The following is a 9966-nucleotide window of genomic DNA, read 5'->3' as shown; positions in this document are numbered from 1 at the left end:
ACTAAAAAGGTTTTTTTTTACCGAGCGCAAAGGTCGGTTTTTACATCAGTACTAGCGTCGAAAAAGAACGATCGCTATATTAGTGTCACTATATAGCGACACTGGTAAACGTTGCTATATGGCAATCGCTATATTCGTGTCACTATATAGCGACACTGGTAAACGTTGCTATATGGCGACGATTAATAGAAGCTTAAAAAAAACATTAGTGGGGCTAAAGAGGGCCACAGCAAGCCTTGTTTTTTCCCACTAATGTTTTTTTTAGTAATTACAAAAGAATGTTTTTTTTAGTAATTACAAAAGAATGTTTTTTGTTACAAAATTTCCCTTGTGAAAAGGGTGATACAAAATCGCTCAAACGAGCCAAGCGACAGAAGCATATACATGTCGAAGATATACAACATTGTTTGTTACAAAATTACCCTTTCGAAAATGGTGATACAAAATTGCTCAAACGAGCCGACATACAAGAGCATATACATGGCAAAGTATATGCAAACTACCACTAATACTACTACTACTGCTCATCCGAATCGTTGTCCTCGTCCTCGTCATGCTGGCCTCAACCTAGGCCCTCATGAGTTGCACTTGATCCCTGGCCCTCATGAGTTGCGCCTGATCTCTGGCCCTCGTCGAAGCCATGTAAGCCTAATCCCTCATCATCACTGCTCACCTCCGCTGATGGGAGCTTTGATTCTAAGAGTGAAACCCTATTAATTGAAAATTAGGTTAGAACTTAAAGAATAAAACAATTTAAAAAGTGAGATTACAAGTAGGAGTACGCTTATACCATGCGAGCAGCCACCTCATCCCAATTGATTGCTGCTCCCAGTGCCTCCTGCTCAATAAACTACGGCTTTGTTCCTACGCAAAATGCGCATCTCGTCTCCATGTCTCTAGGAAGGTGACCCATCGCAGCTTGATGTGGGCCCAATTTACGAGAGCTAGATAAAGTGCATGCAATATGTAGTAAACCAAATAGAACAATATATTAAATGAGAAGAAGTAAACTTACCACTGTTGCCTCGAACGCCCCAACCGTCCGCTTGCACCAAAGTGTGAAGTACCTATGGAGTCCAGCCATCTCCTCGAAGCCCTCCTCTGACCCTCAAATAGTTTGGGATGGTCCCTGTACTGCTTCTTCAAAAACTTCTAGTCAACTTTGTCTGCCCATCAGGGTTTAGCCTTCCCCTTTGCAATGGAAGTACGCAAGGTTGACCTACAATGCTTCAAGAGGACCCCCATGCGCTCTTTCATGTAATCCAAATTGAACTCCCAATTTGGAGAGTTAGGATATTGTCTTTTCAATTCATCGATGAGACTGACTGCTTCTTTCCCTCATCTTGGTACCGCCAATCAATACTTATGCCGCTCCTGAAGTGGTGGCTCATCAACCGCCTCATGGTGGCCATCATTGCTGAGCCCTTTTTATTCTCTATTATCTCTCCAACAACTGTGATTTCATAGGACAGGTCCTCGACCGGGTAAGGAGGACTCATGGTAGTGGCAGAGTCAGAGCGAGTGGTGTTACTACTACGAGTGCTTATGGAGTGCGGAGTAGTAGTGGGAGTAGGAGAGGGCAACGGACCTGGCTGGTACTGCTCGGGACCAAGTGGAGACCTGTAGGAATGTGAGAGTGCTAATTCGTCTACATCTCTCGAGTTAGCACAACATAAGCGACCCTTTCTACTCTTCCTTCCCTTACGATGGGCATGCCCAGGTGATGACCCCTCAGTCGAAGGGGCTAGAGGGGACGGTTAAATAGTAGGTCCAACCGTCGGTGTAGGAGAGGGATTTTCTAAGGTCCTCTGGGATAGCAGAGAGAAGAATCTTGCTGCCTCCGCATCGGTCATCTATGCGACAAACTCATCGAGACTCCAGATAAAGCCATGGGCTGCTAGCAAAGGAGTTCCCCGAGGGGTAGTCACAGTGCTACGTCCGAGAGGAGTCGGGCCAGGGCTAGGCCCCTGAGGTGTCGCTTGAGTGGAATCAAAGACCTCTGGAGAGTAGAGATCATGATGTCTCCTCCTACGAGGGTTTCTGTACTCATCAGATGTGCGATGTGATCCCATGTCTAATTTGGGGGGATTAGACAAACGTAGACACAAACACGAAACCACAAAACAAAAAACAAGAGCGGGTAAGAAGCGGAAAGATAATTAATTACTTGAGACAATTATGAAATTCAAACTCAAGAAATTACGGGCAGGCAATTAATCACTTGTGAAAATTATGAAATGACATCAACGCATAAAGGATAAATATGAAAGGACAATTATTTACTTAAGACAATTATGAAAAGCCAGTTTTGAAAAAACAAATACTTATGAAAGACAAGTGGAATCCAATAAGATTTTCATATATATATATATATATATATATATATATAATAGAGAACAAAAGTATGTCTCCAAAATTATGTATATAAAAAATATGTCTCCAAAAGAAAGATTCTTCAAAAATGCCAAAATGGTGGAAAAGGTCTGTTGCTTTGCATTACTGTCTGAGGTACTTTCCTCCCCCGCACCGCTAGGCAGGTCACTGGGGACCTCATCCTCCACCTCTTCTAATATGCGGTCATGCCCTTCAGCGATTATGTACTCGCAATCCACGAATACCTCCACACAATCCATTATGTCCTTTACATCCTCCGATCATGGTGATCTCTCCACAACCTACGAAGATCTCGTAGGTTGTGTCGTGCATTCCTTAGATGCCCTTGTTCCACTATCCTTTAGCTTGGACCCCACCCAAAAGCACGCACCCCCCCGTTGTACTTCACCCAGTCACTCTCTTGCGTAATTTTCTTACATGAGCTAGTAGAGAAGCTATGTCTATAATCCCTGCGATGTGGGGAACCAGGTTGGGGTTTAGGGAGGACACCCGAGCCGTGGGTGAGGGCGTGGTTGTTCCATTTAGAATCTGTTTGGAAAAAAAAAAGAACCAAATATGGCTAAGAAGCATGTGAAAAAAGAACCAAATACGACTAAGGAGAAGGAAATAAGCATATGCAAAGCATATGAGGGAAAGCATATGCATAAGAGAAGAAGAAGCATAAGAGAAGCATGAGACAAGGAAAAGAGAAGGAGAAGCATAAGAGAAGGAGAGGGGAAAAGAAGAGAAAGAAGAGGGGGAAAAAGATTGAAAGAGGGGAAAAGAACCGAATATGCATAAGAGAAAAAAGAGAGAAATCATATGCATAAGAGAAAAAGACAGAAAGCATATGCTTATGCTTATGCATATGAGCATATGAGCATATGCTCATGCATAAGCATAAGCATATGAGCATATGCTCATGCATAAGCATAAGCATAAGCATAGGCATAGGCGTAGGCATATGCTTATGAAAAGAAGAGAAAAAGAGAGGGAAAAAGAAGAGAAGGAAAGGAGAAGGAGACATATGCTCATGCATAAGCATAAGAGAAGAAAAAACATATGCATAAGAGAAAAAGAGAGAAAGGATATGTTTGAAACAGGGGAAAAGAGATTGAAAGAGGGGGAAAGAGATTGAAAGAAGGCAAAAAGAAGAGGGGAAAAGCAGAGAAGGAAGAGGGGAAAAGGAGATTGAAAAAGGGGAAAAAGAAGAGAGGAAAAGAGTATAAGCATAAGAGAAGGAAGAGGGGAAAAGAGATTGAAAGAGGGGAAAAAGAAAAGGAAGAGGGGAAAAGAGATCCAAAGAGGGGGAAAAGAAGAGAGGAAAAGAGCACAAGCATAAGAGAAGGAAGAGGAAAAAAGAGCATAAGCATAAGAGAAAAAGAAGGAAAGCATATGCTTATGCTTATGTATGAGCATATGAGCATAAGAGAAAAAGAGAGAAAGCATATGCTTGTGCTTATGCATAAGCATATGAGCATATGCTCATGCATAAGCATAAGCATAGGCATAGGCATATGCTTATGAAGAGAAGAGAAAAAGAGAGGGAAAAAGAAGAGAAGGAAAGGAGAAGGAGACATATGCTCATGAATAGGCATAAGCATGAGAGAAGAAAAAACATATGCATAAGAGATTGAAGAGGGAAAAAAGAAGAGGGGAAAAGAGCATAAGCATAAGATAAGAAAAAACATATGCATAAGAGAAAAAGAGAGAAAGCATATGTTTGAAAGAGGGGAAAAGAGATCGAAAGAGGGGAAAAAGAAGACAGGAAAAGAGCATAAGCATAAGAGAAGGAAGAGGGAAAAAAGAGCATAAGCATAAGAGAAAAAGAAAGAAAGCATATGCTTATGCTTATGCATGAGCATATGAGCATAAGAGAAAAAAAGAGAAAGCATAAGCTTGTGCTTATGCATGAGCATATGAGCATATGCTCATGCATAAGCATAAGCATAGGCAAATGCATATGCTTATGAAAAGAGGAGAAAAAGAGAGTGGAAAATAAGAGAAGGAAGAGGGAAAAAGAGATTGAAAGAGGGGAAAGAGAAGAGGGGAAAAGAGCATAAGCATAAGAGCAGGAAAAGCATATGCATAAGAGAAAAAGAGAGAAAACAGACTTTGGTTCTCTAAGGGTCCCCTAGGGGAGGAATCAAAAAGTTAGAGCTATGGTTGCCACACATCCAAGGGACTAGCCTTGGTAAATCTCAAACCATGGTAAAGCCACTACGGCTATATCCCAAATCCTTTGGTTAATATAGCATAAGTAGAAACCAGTCCCATATTCTAGTATACTAAAGTTTACATTATCAAATTTTTTTCAAGATCTCAAAAAACACAATGCTCCCCAAGTTGTTTGTGTGTGTGTGTGTGTGTGTGTGTGTGTGTGTGTGTGTGTGTGTGTGTGTGTGTGTGTGTTTTTAAAAAAAGAAACCTATAAACAACATGGCACACGATGCTCAGATAAAGGTGGAAAAAACTTTTTTCATATTGTAATATGGATATTAGTCGGTAGCATATGCCTATTTTATGGTGCATGTGATAGACATTTATTAGGGGGAAGATGGTACCCTATTTCTATAGTGCTTCATCCCCCTTCTAGCTATCTATTTCCTCCCTTCTCTACTCATTCCTCACCTGACGCTTCCTTTCTCGTATCTTTCCCTTGCACTCATGGCGTCTTCTCAGGTTAGTTTGTTTGGCCCCTCTCCTAATCTCTCTGCTTATCTTCAACATTTCATGATGTCCCCCTAGCAGTTTCACTTTGCAAATACGAGTCCCGATGGGTCTATTTTTCCTAGGTAAAGAGATAACAAGCCGCGGTGTGCAAGCATTACTTGTCTACCCATTTAAAACTCCGTTGTTCTAACAACTATTTTTTTTTGGATGGTGGCAGGTAAGTGGACCTTGACCTCAGAACCTAGACTATTGGATGGATTCGATATTTTGTTACTAGTTGGCTAACCATGAAGTGCTTAGGTAAGGTATATATGTATTCGCTCGAATATTTATCCATAATACCATATATTGTCAACTATTATTGTAGGATAGTAGCCTTCAACATATTATTGTCATGAGTTTTAGGAATGTTTTTTAATTTCATTATCAAGAAGATCAAAATGTGACCATGGGAAGATACCTCAAAACTATTAGGCAGGAAAATTGTTAGGCAAGAACCCATCTTCAATAGGAAGAGAGGGGAGGAGCGGTGGCACAGGCACCAAGCTTACTGGTAGCCTCGCCTAGCCTAGGCGGTTATTTACATCATTGTCTAGCCCCATGAGTAGCGATTAGATGGTTGCCATGGGAGAATTTCTCAATCATCGTAGCCAAGATCATAATAATTCAATGGGAGGAGGGGGGAGGAGCGGTGGCACATACACCCAGCTTTGCTGACTGGTAGCCTAGCCTAGCGTAGGCGGTCATATACATCATCGTCTAGCCATGACGTGCAATTAGATGGTAACTCTAATAGTGTGATATGTTATTACAGTCTATCTTAGCTTAATGCTAGTTCTCATTCTAAACTATTGTTATTATAGCCTGATAAACCCACTAAATGCTAATCTAAGCTTGTGAACTAGATGCAAAGTCATTGTTATTACAGTCTGAATTTGAGCCTGTGAATTAGATGGTCCCTCATGCACAGTCATTGTTATTACAGTCTGATTCCGGCTCAATGCTAATTTGAGCCTATCAATTAGATGGTCCCTCATGCACAGTCATTGTTATTACGTCTGATTCCGGCTGAATGCTAATCTGAACCTATGAATTAGATGGTCCCTCATGCACAGTGATTGTTACTAAAACAAGCTCAGTGGTTGTTTGCGATTAGTGTACTGTTTGGGATATACATTTTCCCTTGTTTGGAGAGAAGATTGATTGAAATAAGCTCGGTGGTTGTTTGCAATTAGTTTACTCTTTGGGATTTACATTTTCCCTTGTTTAGAGAGAAGATTTACTGAAATAAGCACGGTGGTTGTTTGGGATTTACTAAAGGTTATATCTTGTGTGGGTTATATGTAATCCTAAACCAACACAAATGCATTTAGGTTCCAGTGCCTACCTCCTCAAGCCTTAACTGGTGTTTGAGCTAACCCAATCACAATTCTAATGGTCAATAACATAGATCTCGACACATTGCACTATATGCATTTACTCATGAGCACAGAGATTATTGCTCCTCTGGCCTGACTACATGACACAGCCTTTGCCTTGCCATGTTTGTTTTGCTGACCACCGTGTTGGTTCAAGAAATGATGTTCGCATGGAGAGACCACCACGTTGGCATGAAGACCACCGTGGCATGCCAATCTCTAAAGGGGACCCCTCAAGGTCCATATCCACAACCACCGCGTTGGATGTTGGAGCTATTTTAGTTCTAAACCAAGGAAAATATTGTTATTTTGGAGATATTTTAGTCGTATTACTCCTTGTGCAACAATTTGTCAACCACTGCACACTTTCTTGGAGCTATTTTAGTTCCAAGCTAAGGAAAATGTAGACATTTGCAATTTAGTATAGTTTCCTTGCAACTGCCGCGTTGGTTATTGGAACCATTTTCAGTACAGTAATAACAATTTTTTCAAAAATTTCTTGTGCAACGATCCCTATGGTTACAGTAAAAATGTAAACGAGGGCAGAAATATGCCATTTGTTCTTCTTTAGAGCCACTCTCACTACCGAAGTAACAGTAACAATAGTTTTGGCGATAATGGTACTACATTGAAATTGAAACAAAAGAAATTACATCCGATAGTTTTTGCGATAATAGTATTACATCGAAATTGAAACACAATAAATTACATCTGAAGAAAACATTTAACAAAACAGATTACATACAAAGATGCTAGCACTTTGTCTTTGTGACACTTCTTTAAACACTTTTAGTACTTGTCAACACCACCACTGTTGGCAGGATTGGGTGTCACTTTTTGCCCTTATTAGCACTTTCTTACAATTTTGACTTGGTGCCTTGTATGCAGGGGTTAATATGAGCACCTCGTAGTGCTATCGTAGGTAGGACTTTCTTACAATTTTAACTCGGAACTCCTCGTATTTATGCATGATACAATCTGAGCACCTCATAATTGAAATAACCTTTTTCATAGCAACTTCTTTCAAGGCACTAGAAGAGGAAGCTGATCTTGGAAGTGAGCTCACTCGAGCACAACATTCGACAGCGGACAAGGAACTCAATATGGTGGTGAGTTCCAGCACACTGACACATGCTCTTAGTGTGTTAGGGCTAATAATCAAGTTGAGTTCCTTCCCCAAAGCTGAAGGTTGTGCGCAATTACGAGAGGCTCATCTCCAAGTTCTCTCCCAGTGCCTGACGGAACAATGATGACCGGTTTCCCTTAGCTCCCCATCCTGCAACATGGTTGGTTATCACATTCAATTTCCTGCGATGATTATCATGCGCTGGATGTTTGACACGTTGATGGATGCATTCCCTCGTCCTTGGAATCTTCCTCGGTTGGAATGATTTCCTCTTTGCTGATTGTGATGTTGTTGAGGATGATGCTGATGCCGATTCTAACTTTGTTGTTTTTTTGATGATGACCACTTCGCTGGAATGATCTGCCTCTGCCTCTGCTTCTGTCTAAAGCTGTGAATGCTTGATCATTAGAATGACTTTTGCGTGCTTGAATGGTTTGAGTCGTGAGTTCTTCACCAAAAGTAGGGCTGTTGACTGGAGTTCTTCCAATGTCGGTATTTGCTGTTGGATGGCAATACTCTGGACTAGATTCTCGTATCCCTCTCCTAGTCCATTCAGGATGACTTGAACCATTTCTGCGGGGTTCATAGTCTCTCCTGCTGCTGCGAGTTGATTGTTGTAGTCTTTTATCCGGAGTATATAAGCATTACCAGTTTCGCCTGCTGCTGTTGCGGAAACTCTGGTTGATTTGGTTTCTCAGTGTGAGAATCCTGGATGTGTTCTTGGACTCATAGAGAGTTGCAAACATATCCCATGCTTCTTTGGATGTCTTGATTGTGTTGAGTTGTCCTAGCATGGCATCTTGCACATTCTGCTTGATCAGATAATATGTGTACTTGTCTTTATTATCCCATTCGGCCTGTGCTCGGGCAATGGTAGGATCTACTATAGGTGCGGAAACTATTTGTGTAGTTGTAGATCCCACTGTAGATCCTGTTGATCCCACTGTAGATCCGGCTAGTGTTGTGAACAACAGGCGGAGTAGAGCTACTAGGTGTAGATCCATTGACATACTCCCATTTGTCCTAAAGTACAAGAATGGTCTCCATTCGGTATTCCCATGTGCCGTAATTGGAGTTGTCTAGCTTAGCAGGTGCCTCCAGATTGAGGTTGCTAGTCGTAGACATGGTGCAAGAAATGTAAAAGTGTCGTGAAAATCACTGTATGAATCAACTACAAAACATTGACTGTGCCAAGTGAAATCTGAACTGTCGGGGTGAAGATAGAACTACAATATATAAACTCCGGTCTGTATTACAAGGCTTGTGGCAAATGATGTCGGGAATATCCAAGAGGCGTTACAAGGCTGAAATGATGTGCACAATGCCGTGAAATAGCCAAATAGGCTTTACAATGGTGGCATGTGTGTGTGAAATCAAATCTTGTGCTATCTGCCCACTGACCAATCGGCAATGCCTCTAAACACTCAGAAGTCTGCTCCAAGTAATGTGATGATGTGAAACCGTATGTGAGTGTATGGACTAGACTCCGAGTAGGTACTAGTCGAGAATTTTGGGCATGACTTAGATTGGCAACTTGGGGAGATTCAAAGCGTCCCCTCTATGGTGATCTAGTCAAACCGTCGATCGAAGAAAGAACAACAAATAATTCCTTTTCTTTTGTTCTTTTTAAGTGATGCGTCAGATGCATCGATGTAGAGGCGGATGTGTGTGTAGGAAGTGGATCTATCGACAAAGCTCAAAAGTGAGTGAAACTTGTGCTGAAACGTGCACGTGATGTGACGAGCGTGTAGAGCACAAAAAAATTGAGCGACTTTTCTTTTTGGAGCGCCCTTAAATTCTTCCTGGATCAAGAGATACGACTTGATCTAGGTGGAGGGGCAAAAGGAGTGCAAATGTGCTCAATGATGATGTGGCACTATGCCTAGCAAGAGGTGTGCCTGTGAAGCAGTGTGCTAAGGTAGCAACTGTGTGCACATGTAGTGTGTGCACAATGTGCACATGTAGTGTGTGCACAATGTGCCTGGCAAGGGACTGTGCTTGCAGAGGTCAGTGCCACATGGCAATGAGGAGGTGGCAGATAACTATTGACTAGTCCAAGTGATGACGTGTGGTACCTGAGCTGTATGCTGATGTGGTTGATGATGTGGAGCTAGTGATGTGCCCAGGTGAGGTGGGATAAGGTTGCCATGTGGGCAAAATCTGACCAGTGAACAAACCCAGGGTCAACTGACCTAACCAGCGGGTCAGGGCCTATCTGCCACGTGTCAAAATTATGAGACAGTCTTATCTGCCACTAGGTAGATAAGGTGACATGGCACACGGGCCACATGTCACCTTGCTAGTTTGGGTACCAACGTAGATATTGACTGAATCTTTTAGATTTCGTCACCTTGTCAGATTTCGCTGTCGAGAGTG

General features: G+C 41.9%; 1 long non-coding RNA gene across 1 annotated transcript; it reads right to left on the bottom strand.

The window, feature by feature from the left end:
• Window positions 1–396: 396 nt before the first annotated feature.
• On the bottom strand, window positions 397–3495 carry LOC147615460 (uncharacterized). The gene is made up of 2 exons (XR_015262725.1): window positions 791–3495; window positions 397–710 (listed from the first exon to the last, which is right to left on the bottom strand). It is a non-coding gene; the product is annotated as an uncharacterized LOC147615460 (long non-coding RNA).
• Window positions 3496–9966: the final 6471 nt, after the last annotated feature.

This window comes from Cibotium barometz, chromosome 40 (genome assembly GCF_041138505.1).
Source record: "Cibotium barometz isolate CiBa-2024 chromosome 40, ASM4113850v1, whole genome shotgun sequence".
NCBI classification, from domain to species: Eukaryota; Viridiplantae; Streptophyta; class Polypodiopsida; order Cyatheales; family Cibotiaceae; genus Cibotium; species Cibotium barometz.
This window is presented reverse-complemented; position numbering and strand designations above follow the sequence as displayed.